We start from the raw sequence: 19,430 nt of genomic DNA on the forward strand, positions 1-19,430 counted from the left end.
CTGAATTATTCCTAGCTAATGAAACTCCTCTGACTTAAATTATATTTGCTATCTCATTTGTCCCTGTGGACACAGCCTAATTTCCCCCTGCTCTTCTCACATCTGATAGACATAAAGCTTTTGTGGGGCAAGGACTGTCATTTATTATATGTCTAAATGGGACCTAGGCCACAGAAGCCTGAAGGCTTTGAAATGTAACTACAGTAGCAAATAATGAGGACATCTGACTGCTCTTTTGAGTGAATAAGTCTTGCAGTAGTATTCTAAACTAATAAGCAGAAAGTTTGAAAGTAGTATCCTCCATTCTTGAAAAATCGTTAACAAAAATAGCAGAAAGAATGGAAATAGAAAGCCTAGATAGGAGTTACACTAATAAAAAAAGCACACAAACAAAAACCATTCAGCTGATTAACTTATAAAAAAAAATTAAGTCTCTGGGGATGAAAGTTGCCACAAAACAGCTTGGCTCCCTCAGCCTTTATTTGCTGGGTTGGGATCTCCTACCCTGATGAACAGCCAACTGTACACTAGACCATTCTGCAACTCCTGTGTGTTGTTTGTGCCAATATTTCCATTCACTGCAGGCCAAAGATTAAACCTGTAATTGTAGAAAAGATCATTAAGTACCAAAGTCCCACTCGATACAGAATTGAAGTCACTGATGCCATCACCATCCCTTGACCCCTCTGCACAGTAAGCTATAGCCACCATTGGGCACTCCACTATAAGTGCTAGCACCAAAATCCATCTAGGTTTGACACGTGGGAGCACTTCCAAGTTCCTTCTATCGCAGGCATGAGGGGGCAATTAAGGGCAGAAGACCTCCCCGGAGAGCGCTAGAGAACTGTCACAAGCAGAGGAAGCCAGAGACTTGGCAAGGCCTGCATCCATACTGTTTGTCCAGAGCAGGCCTTGGAGCAAATTAGGCAGCCAACAATGCCTTTTTCTCCCCCATCTCTCTTCAGAAGGAACTACTTCACTATCTCAGGGATACTGAATTAATTAGCATATATGCACAGCAAACAATCAGGAAACTTGAACCCAGTACTAAACAAGAACCAAAGTATTTGACACTAAAACATTCCGTGTGAAAGAGTGAAAGGGGTCAAGAAAGTACTGGGCCACTTGACGTCCAAAAAGCAGTGTCTGTGGTAGGAAGTGGAAGCAGAGAAGAGCAGCTTGCAGTGTTTTTGTATCCCTTCCTTTCTGCGGCTGTGTTGGCACACAGGGATGTAGACTAGCATGTCCTGCTGGGAAAGGAAGAGATGTGACAGGACTGAGGAATCACCAGTGCAGGGCAGGATCTCGCACTCTGAAGTGACTCCTACTGCTTTTTCACTAAATGCACATCCACGCTCAAGCGTTCCCCAAGCACAAAGCAGGTCTGCTGAAAAGTGAACCCTTTTGTTGTACAAAGTCAGACAAGCAAAAGATTAGTTTAAAAGCCTACTACAACTGTTGTGCATTAAAGACAAGTGACAAGCTTTTAGGCTTAATTGCTTCATTGGTCCAATAAGGGAATAAGGTATTCTCAGCCGAAGAGCTTGTCTGTTTCTTTTTCAGCTATATCAATTAAATTAATAAACAGATCTCTCTCTACAGACCTTATTAATATTATATTACTCCAGACTGGTTACAAAGCTCCCTGTCTCTAATTAATACCTAGCATTTGAAGAAACCAAATTGTTAGGTTTTAGTTTAGCAAAACATGCATTGCCTTCCAGACATCACATTTATTAATTCCTGACAAGAACAAGCCTACTTACCAAAAGCAAGAGAACACCCGAGAGACCTTCTACGGAAGCAGAACTCTACAACACCTACTTGATGCCCAGGATATCTTCTGCTACGTTGTGTCCACCTGAACCATACATCATAGACTAACTGGAAGCAAGCTACAGGGATGGCTTTACCCTTGTAAGGCCACGGTACATTTCAGAGCACGCTTACAGCTGCTCTAAGCTGCACCTTTCTATCTATCTATCTATATATAGAGAGAGAGACAGATGCAAAAAGCTGCCTTGGCTACTGTAAACTATGAGAGCCCATGGCCAGTACATCCTGATTACACCCTAAGTTCTTTTCACACTTTAAAGGCCAAAGATAATTGTGGTAGAAAGCAATTCAAGAATGTCTCCTCCACTAGTTATATCCGAGTAGAATCTGATTCCATAAATAAGAGTTCAAAAGCCAGTCATTTGGGTTGTGGTGACTGACTGTATTAAGTTTCTATAAACATTTGGCTCATGTCTTTACCATTATGTAAAAATAGAACGAATATTACTATTTCCTTTTAGACGTTACATACAGAACATTGTCACAGAAATAAAAGCTCTCTATAAACATTGGAAATTAGTGGTTCTGATTTCCTTAAGGGTATATTTTCCATAAAATGTCTTGCTCCAGTGCTCATTACAAAATTAGCAAGAAGCTTACGAGTAATTAGATTGGGGTGTTAAATCACTAATGTTCCTTAAATAAAACTCCTAATTAGGACATGGTGCTCATATATCTACAAGCTAGATCTGACAAACTGCCCAAACTGTCCTTTTTTGCTAACATCTAGGACACAGTGAGGGAAAGGAAAGGCAATCGCAGTGCCCTATTCAGGAAGGAGCCTTCACTTGACTCGCACAAGTACAGGCAAGGGGTCCTTCCACACCCACTCTGGCTCCAAAACAGACATGGTAGACATCACCACAGTCATACACTCACATACCAGGGAGTCATTCATCTCTGTCTTTCAACTACTTAAGAAACCTGGGCACTTGCTCTTATTAAGTTTTCATGATGGCATTTAGCTGCTGATACCATAAAAACCATAAAACCATCAACACTACCTGGTCCTCCCTCCTCCTCCATGGTATTTCTCAGACTAAGATAAATCTAGTAGGATAGATGGGTTTTTTTATTACATCTAATAAACCAGCTCTTGATACAAAGGCATCTCACTTGAGAATTGATCCACAGTTAACTACTGCAATACAAACAGCAACAGTTGTAACTTCTTTACAGTCTATTTAGCTGAGACATATTTAACTGCTTCCAAAAAAAAAACACCTATATCGACATTCCATGCATCCTGAAGACAGTCTTCTCAAATATTCTGCATCTCATTCTAGTCTCAAATGAAATCATCTGTGATCACAGAAAAGCAGATACACAGATTTCTATTTCTTTTTATACCGGGAGGAAAAAAAAAATCTGTTCATTTAAAAAGCTTTTCAACAATTTATTTCCAGTTCACTTAACATCACTGCGTGTGACAAATGAGCTTCTGATTCTATTGATCATTTTGCTCCTACTTTGACATCCACCATCATAAAACTAATTGTGTCTTCTGAACCATAAGCAGTATCTGTCACCTGGATTTTGCCATCCAGGGTTGTACTAATTGCAGTATACAGGTGCAAGGAGCCCTGACATCACACCTCTGGGACAGACAGAGTTTCCACTACCTCACTAGGACTGAAGTCATACTACTGCTCAACCACTTTTGGACATATTTTTGAGCAGCCACTCCTCACTGCCAGACACATCCACATGCCAAATGCAGTTGTGCCACAGGCACCCAGCCATTGTCACTGCAAGGGAAAACACTGCTTCAAGTGAGGTGTGGAGCAACTTCAGAACTAGATACCTGTCAGCTGCTAGAAATCAAGCTGTTTTTTGGAAAGATTTGTATGTCCACTTTCTCCCACCAACTCCAATGAGAGCAGCTCAAAACCAGCAGAAAATCAGCCTGGTCACCTGTTATGGTTTTATGAGTAGAGAAAATCAGCATACAGTGCCTATATGCAAGTTAACACCAGTGTCAGCCCCACACAGCTCTTCCCTCTTTCTGAGGCCACTGATTTATTATCACCACTGCACATATGCAATTCCAGGAAGGGACAAGCCAGTGTCAGCCTAGCTGGAAAGAAGCACCTACTTCCCTCTGCGTGATCCACATCTCTTAGTTGAACCACTCTGAAGATTTTACCTGTGAGACCACACTGTTGGGATTTTTATTTTAATTTCCAATTTAACATCTCTTTTTGTTTAACACTACAGCAATTAACACAGCAAAAACTGAGTTTCACAGAATCACAGAACTGCAGGGGTTGAAGGGACCTCTAGAGACCACTGAGTCCAACCCCCTGCCAAAGCAGCTCCCTAGCCCAGGTTGCACAGGTAGGCATCCATGTGGGTTTGAAATGTCTCCAGAGAAGGAGACTCCACCACCTCTCTGTGCAGCTGTGCCACTGCTCCGTCACTGCACTGTGAAGAAGTCCCCACACACACCTGTGCAGAACTTCCTATGCTTCAGTTTGTGGCCATTTCCCCTCATCCTATCACCACACACTGCTAAGAGTCTGGCCTTAAGGGTCCCTTTGCCTCCCACTCCTTAGATATTTACAGATGTGGATCAGATCCCCTCAGAGTCTTCTTTTCTCAAGGCTGAACAGACCCAGGTCTCTCAGCCTTTCCTCATAAGGGAGGTGTTCCACGCCTTTTATCATCTTTGCCACCCTCCACTGAACGCTTTCGAGGAGATCCCAGTCTTTTTTGTACCAGGAAGCCCAGAATTGGATACAACTGGAGTACTTGCCACATCCACTAGAAATAAACCATGATCATACTGTACCTAAGAATTCATGTAGCATAAAAGACAGCCAATTGTTTTAAACATTACTCTTCCCTGCCTCAACTTCCAGCAACCTCAGTTATTTTCCAGTGGATACACCCAGCCCCCTCTACTCAAATACTCATTAACACTGGAGATGACCAGAGATATTCCGCCTGAAGCAGGGCGCTTCCTCAGAAAGCGCAAGTTCTGCTGACACAAAAGCTTTTCTCAGAATGGTGCTGCAAATAGTTTTTGGGAAAAAAGCAAAGCACAGTAACACAACGGCCACATCTCTGCTAAGTCTCCCAACAGATGAGACAAATGTTCACCACAAGCAAGATTTGAATCCTGGTCCTGCACAGCTTCCTAAGGCTGTTTCCCAGTCCATCTCCGGAGGTGCATCGCAGACCTTTCCAAAGTCTCAAGTACTCCAGGGAAGAAAATACCATAACCAAAGACACATCACATTTACATTAACAGTTCCAGGGAGTAGGGGCAGCAGTATTTTACAGTGAAACATTTTGGAAGAAGGAGCAAAAAATCAAAATGTGTAACCAAACCCCTTCTCTTTTGTACTTACATTAAGAGTGACCATAAATCAGAACACAATCTATTAAAAATTACTTGACAGAAAGGCTCTGTCAGTAGTAAAATACACATTGCTGGGGATGTTTCTGTTTATTATTATTTTTCCTTTTTACTGCTGTGGCATGTCTCTAAGGAGCTAAATGAATTAATAGCTAGACTTGGCAGCACATGAAACACACACACACCTTAGGGAAAATTAACACATCTAAGTGCAAGGGCTAGAGTTAAGTGTTCACCATGAATGTTTTTGCATTGTACTGATAATTTTGTTTAATGTTTTCCCCCTTCCCCCCACCTCCTGCCAGGAAGATCCAACAAACCGTACTTCATGTGAAACTGGCAGTCTTAAACCAGCAGGCCCGGCCCACAAAATGGCAAGTGTCTGCAGCAGCTGTTATTGTTGACAACATGTAACAACATGGTATTTCCAGATACCATCAACAACATCCCCAATTATTGCTAATTTTGTGCGGGATTACATTCTCTTCTGTCCATTAGCTACTATTATCTTGGTAACAGTTAGTAGCAGAAAGAAGATGAAGTGGAAAAAACACAGAATGTGCAAGTGACGTTGGTTTGCTAGGCTACAATCTGGAAGACAGTAACGAGCCAAGATGCAGCTTAACCCCATACACAGACCAAGTGCTTTCAGGCTGTACTGCCTCCTCCATTCATTTTAAGGCAAACGAGAGTATTTCTACTTAATACAATTCTATTTTAAAAATGACAAAGACAAAAAAATGTTCACGAACACGTCGATGGAAAGATCATTCACTATTTGAAGAACATTTTTTCCTACATATTCCTACAAAAACTGTGGTGCATATCTGTTTTAACTGGGTTTTAAGCACATTTTCTACAAAACAACCAATCAAATAATCCTCTGAAATGACCTGTTGGACGGACAACCAGCTGAGATGGAAGAGGCCTATGTTCAGACCTATGTAATCCATCTCATTAGAGTGCCCCACTCATTACAGGTGCTCATTCCACAATCATTTTGTCAGCTTCCATGTCAAAGCTCAGAAATCATTCCCCTCAAAGGAGTAAAAATGTGGTTGAAGCTGTCATTCAGTCAAAACTGTTTTAAGACGACTTTAACCTAGATGGTTATTTTCCTTGGTATGACACCCTACATAAGCATGGTATTTTATAGATACTTTTAAGTAAAGATCTGAATTTAGCACTCAAATGTTGTTTTACAGGAGTGCTTGCCAAGTGCTTTTCATCTCATTATGCTGGTTTGAAATAATGGTACTACTTAAAGTAACATCATGCTAGCATAAAACGCAAGAGTGATTTCAAAGCAGCACAATAAACCACTGTTCCATGATGGTCAGTTGCCTTAACCAACACTACAAATTCCAAACCACTCAAGCTCCATTTAAATCCTACTGTACAATTTAAAAATACACTATGCCCAAGGCACATTTACTGAAATCAATTTGTATGCTACACCCAGTTGGAAGTATTCTGATCTTTCAATTAGAAGATTTTGATCGTTTCTCACTTTCCACATTAAACACATGTTCTGCACACTGTAATTCAAACATTATTGCTACTGCTTGCTATATTAGTCGATAATCAAGAAAGACTGAGCTCACAGTGAAAAAATGTTATAACAGACAGAATATACAAAGCCAGTTTCAGCCTGGAAACTTTCAGTTCTGGTCTAACCTGTGTAACACCAGACAAATCGCTTCCCCTCTGTTCCTTCCTCCTACAAATTGCTTGCTGTACCTATGTTGTCCCTCCAGGCCAAGGAATGGCTTTCTCTTTGTATAACGTGATTTACAGCTGGGATTTCTTGAATGCTACTGTAACACAAAATCACTTTAACAGTTCAGAGCTCTGCTTCACCAATCACCCTAATCCCAGCCTTTACTGGTGCTGTTAATGGCATCCCTGCTGCTCCCCAACAATAGTCCAGCCAAGAGAACTTGTCCCATCACTCTGAACCTTCTGTACATACGCACATTTTTCCTCCCCCTGGGGCCACATCTCATGCAGTCGTACAAAGTCTAAACTTGTTTTATACTTAGCAAAAGGTGGTGGTTCTTCATCCAAAAAAAACATTCCTAAAGTACTGCCTAAAAGGTTACTGCATCAGCACTGCCTGCTCCATTTCGATTTATAACACTGATGATAATGAGTGTAGCCTGCACAACTCTTGGAGAATGCAGTGCTCTGGAAGAGAGCACGGTCTCTCATAAAGATGAGGGAGCAGAAGAGAAGGGACCGACATCCGTATGAGCTTACACCCAGAATCCAGCCCTGCCCGGAGCCCCGGGCTGGGGCCTCACTCACCCCTGCCTGCTGTGAAGGCTGACGCTGGGCTTGGCAGCACAGGTTTTCCACACAGAACAAGAAGCCCAAAAGTTTCCCACAGCAAGAAAGTTCACAGCACAAACACATAAATCACATCACCCTCCTCTTCTTCCTGGATGACTCTGACACGGCATCTCCCTAGGGAAAGAGGGCAGGGCCGTTTTCCCCCAGAACTAGCACTCCCCGCACCTTCAGGACGTGGCTCTGAGACCCCAACCCGCAGTGACCACAGCTTGGCCGAGGGACCCCAGCGCTTCGCGGGACCCACCTGGTGGAAGCGAGCACTGCCCCTTAACTCCCTTCGCAGGCACGCTTCCTCAAAACGCCGCGATGGCACAGACAGACGCTAGCGACGAAAATCGGTGTCGATGAGGAAACCCCAACGCCCGACACCCGCGGGAGGGCTCCCAAAATCCGGCACCACTCTCTCCCCCCCACCTCCTCTCACATCATCCCGGCCGCACCGGGGCAGGGCTGGCGCCGGGCTGCCAGGTTGCACGCATAGAAAATAAATACAAACACAAATAAATAAATAAATGTGAAAAGAAAAAAAAAATCAAAAAGGAGGAAGGGGAAAGAGAAAATATATATATAAAAGCAAATGAGGGGAGGAAAAATAAATAAATAAATAAATAAGGAGAAAATAATAATAATAAAAAAAGAGCATCCACACACCAACCACACTCGCGCAAAATCACCTCTCCCCAGCCGTGCTTCCTTCTGTCTCCTTCACTATGCCACCCCCCACCCCGCCTCAGCCCGGCACCCACCTCGGCAGGACGAAGCCGAGACGCAGCCGCCACTCGTCCGGCGGCACTTCCTTCCACTTTCTCTCCGGGTCTTTCTTTGCGGCACGGTGCGCTCGGCCCCTCCCGCGCTCCGTGCCCGCTCTCCCGGCTGCCGCTCGCCGCCGCCTCCCCGCGGCGCTCGGCCACGGGAGCGGCCCCCTCAGCGCCCCGCCCGGTACCTGCCCGGATCCCCCGCCCCTCAGAGCCCTTCTCTCTGTGTTCACTACGGACCCGACGCCGCGTGCTGTAGCGGCTCCGCTTTTTCTTTTTTTCCTTTTTTTAATTATTATTTTCCCCAAGTTCATTGTCTGCCCGTCTCCGTCAGCGCGCTGCTCGAGGGAGGGGGGCAGGGAGGCTGTTTGGGTTGGAGGAGCCCCGGTGGAGTTGAGCGCAACAAAGAGCCACTCGGATTTCCCGCATGCTGGCATCTAATGCCCAACAAAAGGGGAACGCTGAGAATGTCATGATTATCGCCCCGTGTGATGGAGGCAAAAACAGCACTTGGTACGAGGTTTGGAGTTTGACGATAAATGGCAGCATGGATGCGTCTATTTCTGCCCCGGTGCTGTACGCAGCTCGCTCACGCCCTGCTGCTTGCATGCTGTGTTTGCTGGCACCAGAGGCAGAAAGCTTGCAAACAGCAGCGCAGCCACAAGTCCCCAAGGACAGAGCAGCCTTTTGCTGGCTGATGAAATGGTGAAAGTGAAGGTACATCAACCACAGGTGAGAGCCCTGCTTAACTCCTGGCTAAAGCAGCTATTCATATGTGCATCCATTTTCCAGGATTACCTCAAGCCCAGGTGTAAGTTTACTCCTTGTTTGTCATAAATGGTGCTCACAGGCTGATGGCACCCTTGGAGGTGGGCAGGGTGGACACCATGTCCCCATGTAAAGCTCAGCTGTGACCCCACCTCCAGATTCACTCAAGCTTTCTAGAGAAGCCTATGGTGCTGGTCACACACCTGACCACAGCTCTAGCTTCACAAGGAGTTTAAGGGCCCCATCACCTGTTTAGTGTCTCTGTAGCCAGGTTAAACACACAGTCTATTAGGGGCATCATGCTCTGCCCTGTGCCTGGTAGCGGGAGGCACTGCACATCAGGAGCCAAGTGGTTACAAGGCCTGAAGGAAGAAAATAAGGAGAGCCCATTCTGTAGCTGTGTGCTGGGGGGTTTGGTTAGGAAGTATGCTCCGAGGACAGGTCTCTGTGCTGGTGATGTTCGCTACAGGCAGCAGAGCTGAGACCAACATCCAACTGGGTGGTGTCCTCTGGCTCCTTGACAGTACTTCTGGCTTCCTTTGTCCTAGCAGGCCTCCGCAGGACTTGGTGCCACACCAAAGCATAGAGTAGAATACAATCATAGAATCACTAAGGCTGGAAAAGACCTCTAAGATAATCTAGGCCCACTCCCACCATGCTCACTGACCACATCCCTCAGTGCCACATCCACACAGTTCTTGAACACCTCCAGGGATGCTGACTCCACCACCTCACTGGGCACCCTGTGCCACTGCCTCATCACTCTTTCTGAGAAGATATTTTTCCTAATATCCAGCCTGAACCACCTCTGGCACAACTTGAGGACATTCCTTCTTGTCCTGTCAATGGCACTTTCCTGGAGAGCAGACTGAAACCCTGTGAGGGAGGAGCTCAGGAAGGCCTGCAGTGGTGCTATGGCTTGCTGGGCAAACGCTCTAAATAATCAGCTACTTATGCAAAAGACTGGTAACTTCCTTGTTGTGCTTGATAAGCAACTTTCAGGCATGAGATCTGTCATTTCCCATTGATTTCCACTCAAATCCAGAAAGACCGATGCCTTGGTTGAAAGGATCTCCAGGCAGCCTTTTGTGGTGCCTCTTTTCCTTTGACTGCCCCAGTAATGGAGGCTTTCACTCTGAGGTCAGGAGCTGGGCATCTAAAATGGAAAGGAAGCAATAGCTGTATATGGTGTCCGAGATCAGGCATACCACCTCCGCATCTCTCAGAAGTTCATTTTACTTTGACAGTTCCCTGACTGGCCCATTAGATTATCACTTCAAAGTAATCATTCTCAAGGTTCCTGCAAACATTTAAAAGTTTATTTACCAAGCTAATTGTGCTGAAAGTCAGTGAGGAGACTCAGGTGAGACCAAGTGTAGGGGAAAATCCCTGCAGGCTAAAAGGCTTTCCTGCAAGTAAGAAAGCAGACAGGGACTTGTGGTTCTTGGGAAAATAGAAACTAGTGCTGATAAGAAAAAGCCGTCCTGCTAAGTTCCCCTGTGGGGGAATAGCTCAGGAGAGAGCGTCTTAAATCGTGCTCCTGCTGCGTGCGCTATGTAACTTGCAGAAACGGACTGTTGGAGGAGGAGGGGCTCTGCTCGTAGGTGGGACACCAGCAGGCACGCCTGCCTGAGGAGCTGCGAACTGCAGAAGTGTTTATATGACGTTAGAACAGAAGTCTTAACTTGGAGTGAAAGCTTTGTAAGAGTGAGCCAAGATCAACCAGTGCTTCTTTTCAGGTGTGAGGTGAGTTCTGCTCTGCGTGCAGCCCACCCAGAGAGTCGCGGCACTCAGGCATTTTCGCGGAGTGGATCGAAGCCCTCAGGGGAACGTGGCCGTGGAGCCGAGGAGCTGCAAATGCGACTGAGCGTGTTTCCGTAGTGTAGTGGTTATCACATTCGCCTAACACGCGAAAGGTCCCTGGTTCGAAACCAGGCGGAAACATTATTTTGGCCTCTAGTGCAAGGTGTTGGTGTTTGATCTTAGACAGTCCTAGCTATGTGCACAAGCGGGGAGAGGAACTCTGACAGCATCAGGGCGGGGCGGAAAAGAAATTGAGGGAATGAAAAGCTCGTTAGGAGCCCAACAGTGCGCACTTAACAGCTGAGAAGGTTTACTGTGTTTTGGGCTGCATCAACAGAGGGGTAGCCAGCAGGGACAGGAAGGTGATCCTACACCACTGCTCTTTTCTTGTGAGACCTATCTGCAGTACTGCATTCAGGCTTCTTTTGAACCTTCCCCTGCAAAAGGAAAGTGTGGAGCTGTAGGAGCAGGTGCAGAGGAGAGCCGTGAAGACGATCAGAGGGCTGGAGCACCTCTCCTATGAAGGCAGATACGGTAGCTGGGCTTAGGGGAAGAAAAGGCTTCGGGGAGACATCATTTTGGCCTTCCACTACTTTAAGGGAGATTATAAGCAGGAGGGGGAACAAACTTCTTACATGTTGATCTGAAAAGTGATCAGACAAGGGAGAATGGCTTTGAACTAAAAGGGAAATTTAGATTAGATGTTCATAATGAATCCATTCCTCAGAGGGCAGTGAGGCACTGGCACAGCTGCCCAGAGCAGCTGTGGTACCCCATCCCGGGAGGCACGCAAGGCCAGGTTGGATGGGGCCCTGGGCAGCCTGAGCTGGTGGGGACAGCCCTGCCAAGCAAGCAATGGAATATTCTTCCATGCAGCTGAGACATTTTAGTGTGATGGGAAGAGGAGCTGAGCTTCTGTGGTTTTTCTGAGTCTGCTCTCTTATGTTCAAGTAGATCATCACCTCTCAGTTTTTCAGCCTCCTTTATTATTATTTTCTCCAAACCAAGTCACATAAAGATGATGTCAACACCACACTATCCTCGGGATATATTCAACCTGCATATTTCTTTCAGACTTCACATTCTTTTTTCTATGGAAATACAACTTCAGCTACAAGAGCTGGAGAGACAGAGAGGGCACAGCATTGCCTCTTCTTGTCCCCGACTGCTATGGCACACACTGTGTTGGCTGCTTTTTAACAGAACAGTCACTTGTCAAAGAAAAACTGGTGTAGTTTGACAGCTTAAAGCTTAGGTAGGAGGTATGAATCACTGCCTGAAAGGTGGGAGACACTAGGTTCATGTGAATTGCGTGGGGTGAAGTGAGGACAGCAAGAGGTTTCTAGACAGAACTGCAGCAATGTCAGAAAGCAAAACTGGAGAAGAGAAGACTAGAGTCAAGGAAAGGAAGATGCCAAAAATACTTAGTTTTCTAACTTCTAAGGCATTTCTGTTCACCTGTATAAACACATAGGGGCAGGTTAAGTCAAAGAAAATTACCTGGTAGATACGGAAGTAATCTACCATGGCCACAGAGATGTTAGGTGATGCAAAAATTTGAGAAGAAAGTGACCTGGAATATACACATCAAAGGATTGTGCTCTACTGCTTGCTACAGAACACCCATATTAAAGAATTTTAAGAAGTTGCACAGCATCACAAAAATATCAGGAGAAAAGAGAACAGAGAAAAAGGAAAGGGAACAGAAAGAGAGCTTTCCTTTCAGAACAGAAAACATCTTTGTATGTAACCAGTACACAACAGCCCTAATTCCTTGTTTGTGGTGAATAAATGTCCTTGCTGAAGTTATCCACCAAGGTTAATGAAACATTATGAAATGTAGTCAAGGAGAAAAAAAAATGTATCCATTCAAGTGTATATGAATTTCACAGTATTTCTGTGCCTGTCACTTCTAATTATATTCATCAATGCTTATTTATTTTTCAGATAAGACAATGACAAGCTCAGATTGCTTTCCTTCTCCAGGTCTGTTACCTAAGTTCATCGATAAGAGCTTGTTTTCTAGATAAAAATTCTATATCCTAACTCAGATACTCATACGTCATTGTCTGTTTTGATAATAAACAAATTACTGGATTGGATAGGTCTTTCTAATACTGGTACAAATAAGGGAAATTAGAAAAGGAAGTATCAAAATGTATCTGGTGCTATATTCAAAGGTTTCCTTTTTCACTGCTATAGATTTTCTGTTTGCCTGGATCCATTCTGTACAGTGAATCAAATACTAAGCTTGGGCAAATTGACAAAGCCATAGATTTCTATCCAAGGGTTGGCGTTCATCAAGGTCCATAGTATTCTAAAACGCCTCATTTCTTCACAACAATCACTTTGGAGACGTACGAGATTGGAAAGACTGGAGCAGCTACTAACCTCTGAATAACACCACTACTGATGTGAATTTATGACTCCATAAGGGCCCATCACAACAATAAAACTCCTGATTGTTGATGTGTTAATCGAGGACTGGATTCCAAGAGCTTCAGCTGCTTCACGATGGCTCCATTTTAAATAATTAATTAGTTGCCTTTGGCTTCTACAGAGGGAAATATGTTATGTCAGTAGAAGTAAACATTCAGAAAACTTACATTTAGGCATTCTATAAACTTTTGCCTGAAATACTCATTTCAGGCAACTGTGCCATATATTCTTATAGTTTACATCTCTGTGTGAGTGCTTTACATACTAGAGACAGGCAAGCAACATTCATTATTTTAGGTTTAAAAGACAATAGCTCAATGACTCTGTACTAAGGCAGGGATTATCTGTAGCTAGTTGTATTTTGCTTATCCAAATTTTATTCTGCTATATCTGGATGGAGTGAGGTTTCATATATTTTACGTTCTTAATGAATCACTTTTATAAACTTGTATTTGGGGAGGGACTTTTTATTCACTGGAAACCTAACCAGTTCCTTAATAATACCAGTTCAAAATCTACTTTTGACAGGGAAAGCTTTCTCAAAGGAAGGGTGTGCAGAAATGCAATCAGATTATCAGAACTTACACTTAACTATGTATTCAGTGAACTACAGTAAATAATAATGTCCTTATCCTTCCAGAGTTTCTAAATGGGCATTGTCTCTGGTTAAAATGAGAGGATCTATTCTGCATTATTCCAATGAGGATTAATCCCCAGCCTGAATAAGGCAGAGCCTTAAAATGACTATGTGTTCCTGACATGCCAACCAAATGCCCTATATACGTTTTGTTCTCCATGGGTCATCCATCTGATCTTTTATTTCAATCCTCCCATTCTGCAAAGGTTTTACTTACATTCTGCTGAGAAAAGAGAGTGTTTTTAGTGTCTTAAGAAGGCTGTGGGTTGAAATTGTGATTTCATGGGCCTCTCAGAAATGCTGAATCTTTAAAAATGATATTCTTTTCTTACATCCTTTAATCAGTTTAATACTGTCTATAAATGCTTTCAGACAAAAAATGTCATGATCCTTACTTATAGAAACTTAACTTTCATCACTTGCCACAGAAGCTTTCATTATATTCCTGATAAGTGTATTATTTTGTAATGAAAATATCATACACCATTATCAAACCAACGAAGCAGTGTACTCAGCTAGAGAATCTATCTTAAATCATTGGCTGTATCTGTGCACTCCTGCTTCATGGCATGTGGCAACACTCTGCGGGTCACATTCCTCAAATGTTTACATTGCTTAGTTGGAGGCTTGTTCTGGGCTACGTTCTTGGAAAAACATGGGTGAAATGCCAAAAATTCATAACCCTTACCATGCCCTGCATAGTTCAGGCAAACCACATCACTGCTGTGCCCTAAGTGCTCCAGCACAGATTGCCCAAAGCCATTTACAATGACTGTTCTGTGCCAAAGGAAGCTAGCTGAGTGAATCAGTGAGAGAAAACTGAATCAAGGCACATGCAACAAAACTAAAGATGTGAGAGAAAGAATGACTGTCTCAACAAGAAATGGATGAGGTGAGGATGTGAGGTAGTTCAGAGGAACTTGACTCCTTACACACAATCAGAAAGGAGTGAGAGGAACAGAGGAGAGCTGGAGAAAGAAGGGAAGGGGGTGGAGGAAAAAACCTCTCCAGAGAAGGTGATGATGATTAAACATATACTTCCATGTAACTTAAGGCTAACCCCAATTATCATGGTTAAACAAATAAGGACCTCATTATACAGGGCTACAGAATCAACCCTGCCATAGTGTTCTCCTGCAAACAACTCACATCCTGGGGAGTCACTCCTGGGCACCATTCTCCAACTCCACAGAAAAATCAGCCTGGTTGTCTCCAACTGCTTGTTGATCACAGTCCATAAGTAGATTGCCTGAACATTGTCTGTAGTTTAGTCAGTAGCATAATAGCTGCTAGACCCTCACAGTTTGGTAGCAGGGTGAAATAGCCAAGAGTTTCGTGGAGCTGATCAAAAGGCTGGGAGTTACTACATCCAACAAACAAAAATTTGATCTTTTGGAGCCAGTGTCCTCTGGGTTGGGCTAAAGGACTGGGAATGTTTGTTTCTTAGACCAATCTGCTGATGCCATAACCTCACAGGGTCTTTAGGTGTACCTACCTGAATTGGCTGACTCTTATAGGTGTCACTTATTATTTACTCAAGTGAATATGGGCCTATTTTATTTAAGAAAATACAACTTTTTTTTGTAGAGATCTAGCCCATTTTTAGCAATTTATATAATTACTAAATACAAATTTCTCTTAATTTCTGATATTTTTTTCTAAGTTTAAGTGAAAACTTCTGAAAATAACTGATTTGCTAACCCCTTTTACATTCATTAGGAAAAAAAAAAAACCACAGATGAACTGCAAGTTTTTGTTCTGGAAATTTCCAGCTACCATTAACAAAATTGGTATTTTACCTGTCATCTTATGTAAGGGAATGCCTTTTACTTCATTTTTTATCTTGAAAATACAAATAGAACATATTCTTATTTGAATTAACCTTTCAGTACAGAAAAGTTTAAACTCAGAGTACGGGTGAATTGCTCAGACAACTGTGCCTTAATAAAATATGACCTTTCCATTAGTTTTTCTAGATCTCCAATTTGGCAAATATCAAAATAATACTTATTCACGTTGTTTGGTAGCGGAATTAAAACAGCAGCAACAAGGCTGGGAAGTTCATGAATTGATTAATTTATGTTTTTACACATTTACAAAATTCAGGACTTGTTTTTAAAGTGATAGACAGATAAAGATACATACCAGACACCAGTGTGGCAGTGTTGAAGTTTAAATTAGCAAATTAATATTCACTTGAAATGTACGGTTCAAATGAAATGACCTGAATTTACAAACTCAGAAGAAGTTATTGGAATCAGCAAATTAACTATTAATGAAAAAAAATGACTTCTTGTCATTGTAGCTCAACAGACTAACTCATTTCAGATTCTAAACTATGCTCAGTTGTTCACAGCCATCTCAGACAGTATGGTGATACACTGAAAGTCTTCACTGTCCCCTACAAGGAGGATATATTATATACAGAATATATACAGTGGTTGGAGCTCCTTCCAAGTTAGCATCTGAAAAAGCTGTGTATTAACATGCTGTAGAGGACTTTCTTTGGAAATAATTTCAGCACAGATTTTTGAATTAGACATTCTTAGCATACTTGGCCCTGTCTGAAGAATCTAAGCTGGCAAATTCTCTCCTTGATATGTAGAATGGAGTCTTAGAGCCGAAACACATGAAACAAAAGCAGAAGACAGAACAGGTGAAATAACAGTGTGCCAGCAGGTGAGAAACATATATTTTATATGGCAATCTATGCCTTCCAGAAATCCCACATCTATTTCAAGAAGACCTCTTGCAGGTTGAATTTCTTTGACCACAGAATATTCGTTAGACCTAATGCCCAATGTTTCCAGGCCTAAAAGTGTTTATAAAGAAAGATTGGGCTATGAAACAAGGAAGATAGGTAACTCTGGAAAAACTTGTCCCTGAATCAGAAGTAGTGCCTGTTACTCTTTGCACTCTGGCATCATATTCTACTTGTCCTAATGGCAGCTTGCACAAATGGCAATAGGATTAAAATTAGCTATAATAAAATAGGAAGACTTGTGCATCCACTGAATAAAATGTGTGCAAAATGGAAAGCTCAAGTGTCCACATACAGACAAGTGTGTAAATTAGAAAATAAAATAGATCTGTGTATTTTGGTAGGTATTTTGAAAGACACTGTTAAAAAAATATAGCAGAAGTTTATTGTGGAATAAGGGTCACAGCATACATCCTTTATTGTTGTGATCTACGGGGATTTAGTTGAGGAGTAATCATCCAGTACAGAGAGAAAAGACGACTCTCAGATTTCAATAGAAATAAGCTGTTTCTGAATTTATTCCTAGGACTAATTAGAACACACCTGGCTGTGCCCATTACTGACACCATTTTATGCTTGCTGGATAGCTTAGGGTATGGACTAAAACACATAATGTCTGCTCCTTTTAAGTCTGACTAATGGTTAATACCAGCAGATTTAGTCTCAGAGGTGAAGAGACAAGAAGTATTACACAGACCTATTCAGAAAAATATGGTAAAATTTATGCAGCCTCCAGTAAGGCTACACTGGATGGGACTTCCAACAAATCCAGGAGAACCGATCTTCAGCACATTCATTTTCATGTTACTCCTTTCTCCCCTTATTTTAGTCATACCTTTTGTGGGAAGAGTAGTTTTCTTTTTCTTATCTGCCCCTTCAGGCCTGGACACAGATGTGTACAGATGTATGAAAAGAGGATGGGAAAAGTTTTGGAATAAAGTGCTGTTTTCTTGCCTTCCTTGATCTGGAACTGGTGAAGAGACATTTGCTATCACATACATACACACATACACACACACACACACCCCTTCCACTGCTGTACACGAGAAATGAAGCTCATAGACACAGAAATTACAGATGGTATAAAAGCTTCTCCAGGTAAGCTTTCCCTTTTACAGTTTGAAGCTGCTTCGACACCAAATCAAAAGGAAACGCTCTGTTAGTTTTAATTGTGCAAGAAGAAAATGCTCAACTTTGTGTTACCATTTTAATAACAGAATATCTGTAGAATACGTACGATGAATAACTTATTCCAACTAATCTCCATAAATATACCTAAAGGACAAGTGTTATATATCATACAATACTAATTATCAGCAATGATGAAGAACGGGTTAAATTAAAGTGAACAAATAAATACAAAAAAAAGGCTAAATTATTTTTCCTTAAATAAGACAGGTTTACCTGGAATGCTGAGCTATCAGAAAGAAAGAAAGAAAAAAAAAGACCGTTGGAGTAGCCTCTTCCACCTTATTCTTTGTCAGAATTATTCTAGGCAAATGTGATATTCTACCTTTCTCCTTAGCAATACCGAAGAAATCAAATACATGTAGGTATATATCTCAGATGTACTTACCTATGTATCTCCAAGGACCTGGTGAAACGAAGGGGTTAAAACATGTTTAACCAGAATGTAAACTTGGTCTTCCTTTAGCTCCCTGGAACTTGTTAGCACTTTGAGGACCAATTCACTAAGAATGAATAATGCCATGAATGACATCAGCTTCCGCCAACATGCAAAAGGTTACTATGGCAATGGAGAAAGTTTTTCACAGTACAAAACAAGTACCATACTTGATATATGAGCCAGCCAAAGAAAGCAGTCACATATAAGGTACAGCATCCTTCTAATGAATAGCCATTTATGCAGCATGCATGTTAGCAATTCTGCTGAGTTCCTCTGGGCATCAAACTGTTGGCAGTTACATTGGAAAACCTGGCAGATTTACAAAAGTGTTAACATTTTGTTTTCAGCAACTTGTTGTTTTTGTTTTTTTTCTCTTGGAGCCCATATCTCCAGCATATTCACAGAGTCTTTAGCCACTGCCAACCAGGACGGCCTCTGATGTGAGCTTAAATGTACTGTATACGCACAGTGAGAAGGCAGGATGTACAAACCATGCAAGTGACTCAAAATAGATTCTTTCTTGGATTATTTATTTAATTTTGTGGCAGAAGAACAGATGGCTTCTTTGTTAGGTGGCCCTTTCTTTATTATTTGCTGAGCACCTTGACCATAAGAGCTTAATCCACAAAACTGTGCAGCACATTTAGAACAATGCAAATCCCAGAAAATCTCAAATCCTTTGAATCATATGAGTGCACTGCACACAAACATACACGCACTCATGCATGTCTATACGAAGAAACATCCAACATAGATATATATTTACTGGATCAAAGCCAACACAAAGCAAACCACTGTAGTATCTTCTTATGACAAAAACAAATCAGAAGAGAAGCAAAACATTATTTCCTTCTACTTACACTTCTCAGAAGAAACATAGTGAATTTTTGTTTTAGCTGTGGTCCCAACAACTCCTTTCTGATCAGCAAAACAATTATTGCAGAGGGTAACGAGGGAGTGGGGGAAAGGGGGAATCTGCAAGCAGCTTCAGACCACTGAATCTTAGAGCCTGCTGACAGATAGCTCTGGGTTTGGCTTCTCTGGATTTTTTTTTTTTGTATACTTTGTGCCAAGGGACTTGGATAACAACT

At 42.4% G+C, this 19,430-nt stretch overlaps 1 non-coding gene across 1 annotated transcript; it reads left to right on the top strand.

The window, feature by feature from the left end:
* The first annotated feature begins 10,943 nt into the window (after positions 1 to 10,943).
* Positions 10,944 to 11,016, top strand: TRNAV-AAC (transfer RNA valine (anticodon AAC)). The gene has a single exon. It is a non-coding gene; the product is annotated as a tRNA-Val (tRNA).
* The last annotated feature ends 8,414 nt before the right edge of the window (positions 11,017 to 19,430 follow it).

The sequence above is a fragment of the Cyrtonyx montezumae genome, unplaced genomic scaffold, assembly GCF_038088225.1.
Source record: "Cyrtonyx montezumae isolate F1298 unplaced genomic scaffold, pur_monq_1.0 scaffold_3, whole genome shotgun sequence".
Lineage (NCBI taxonomy): Eukaryota > Metazoa > Chordata > Aves > Galliformes > Odontophoridae > Cyrtonyx > Cyrtonyx montezumae.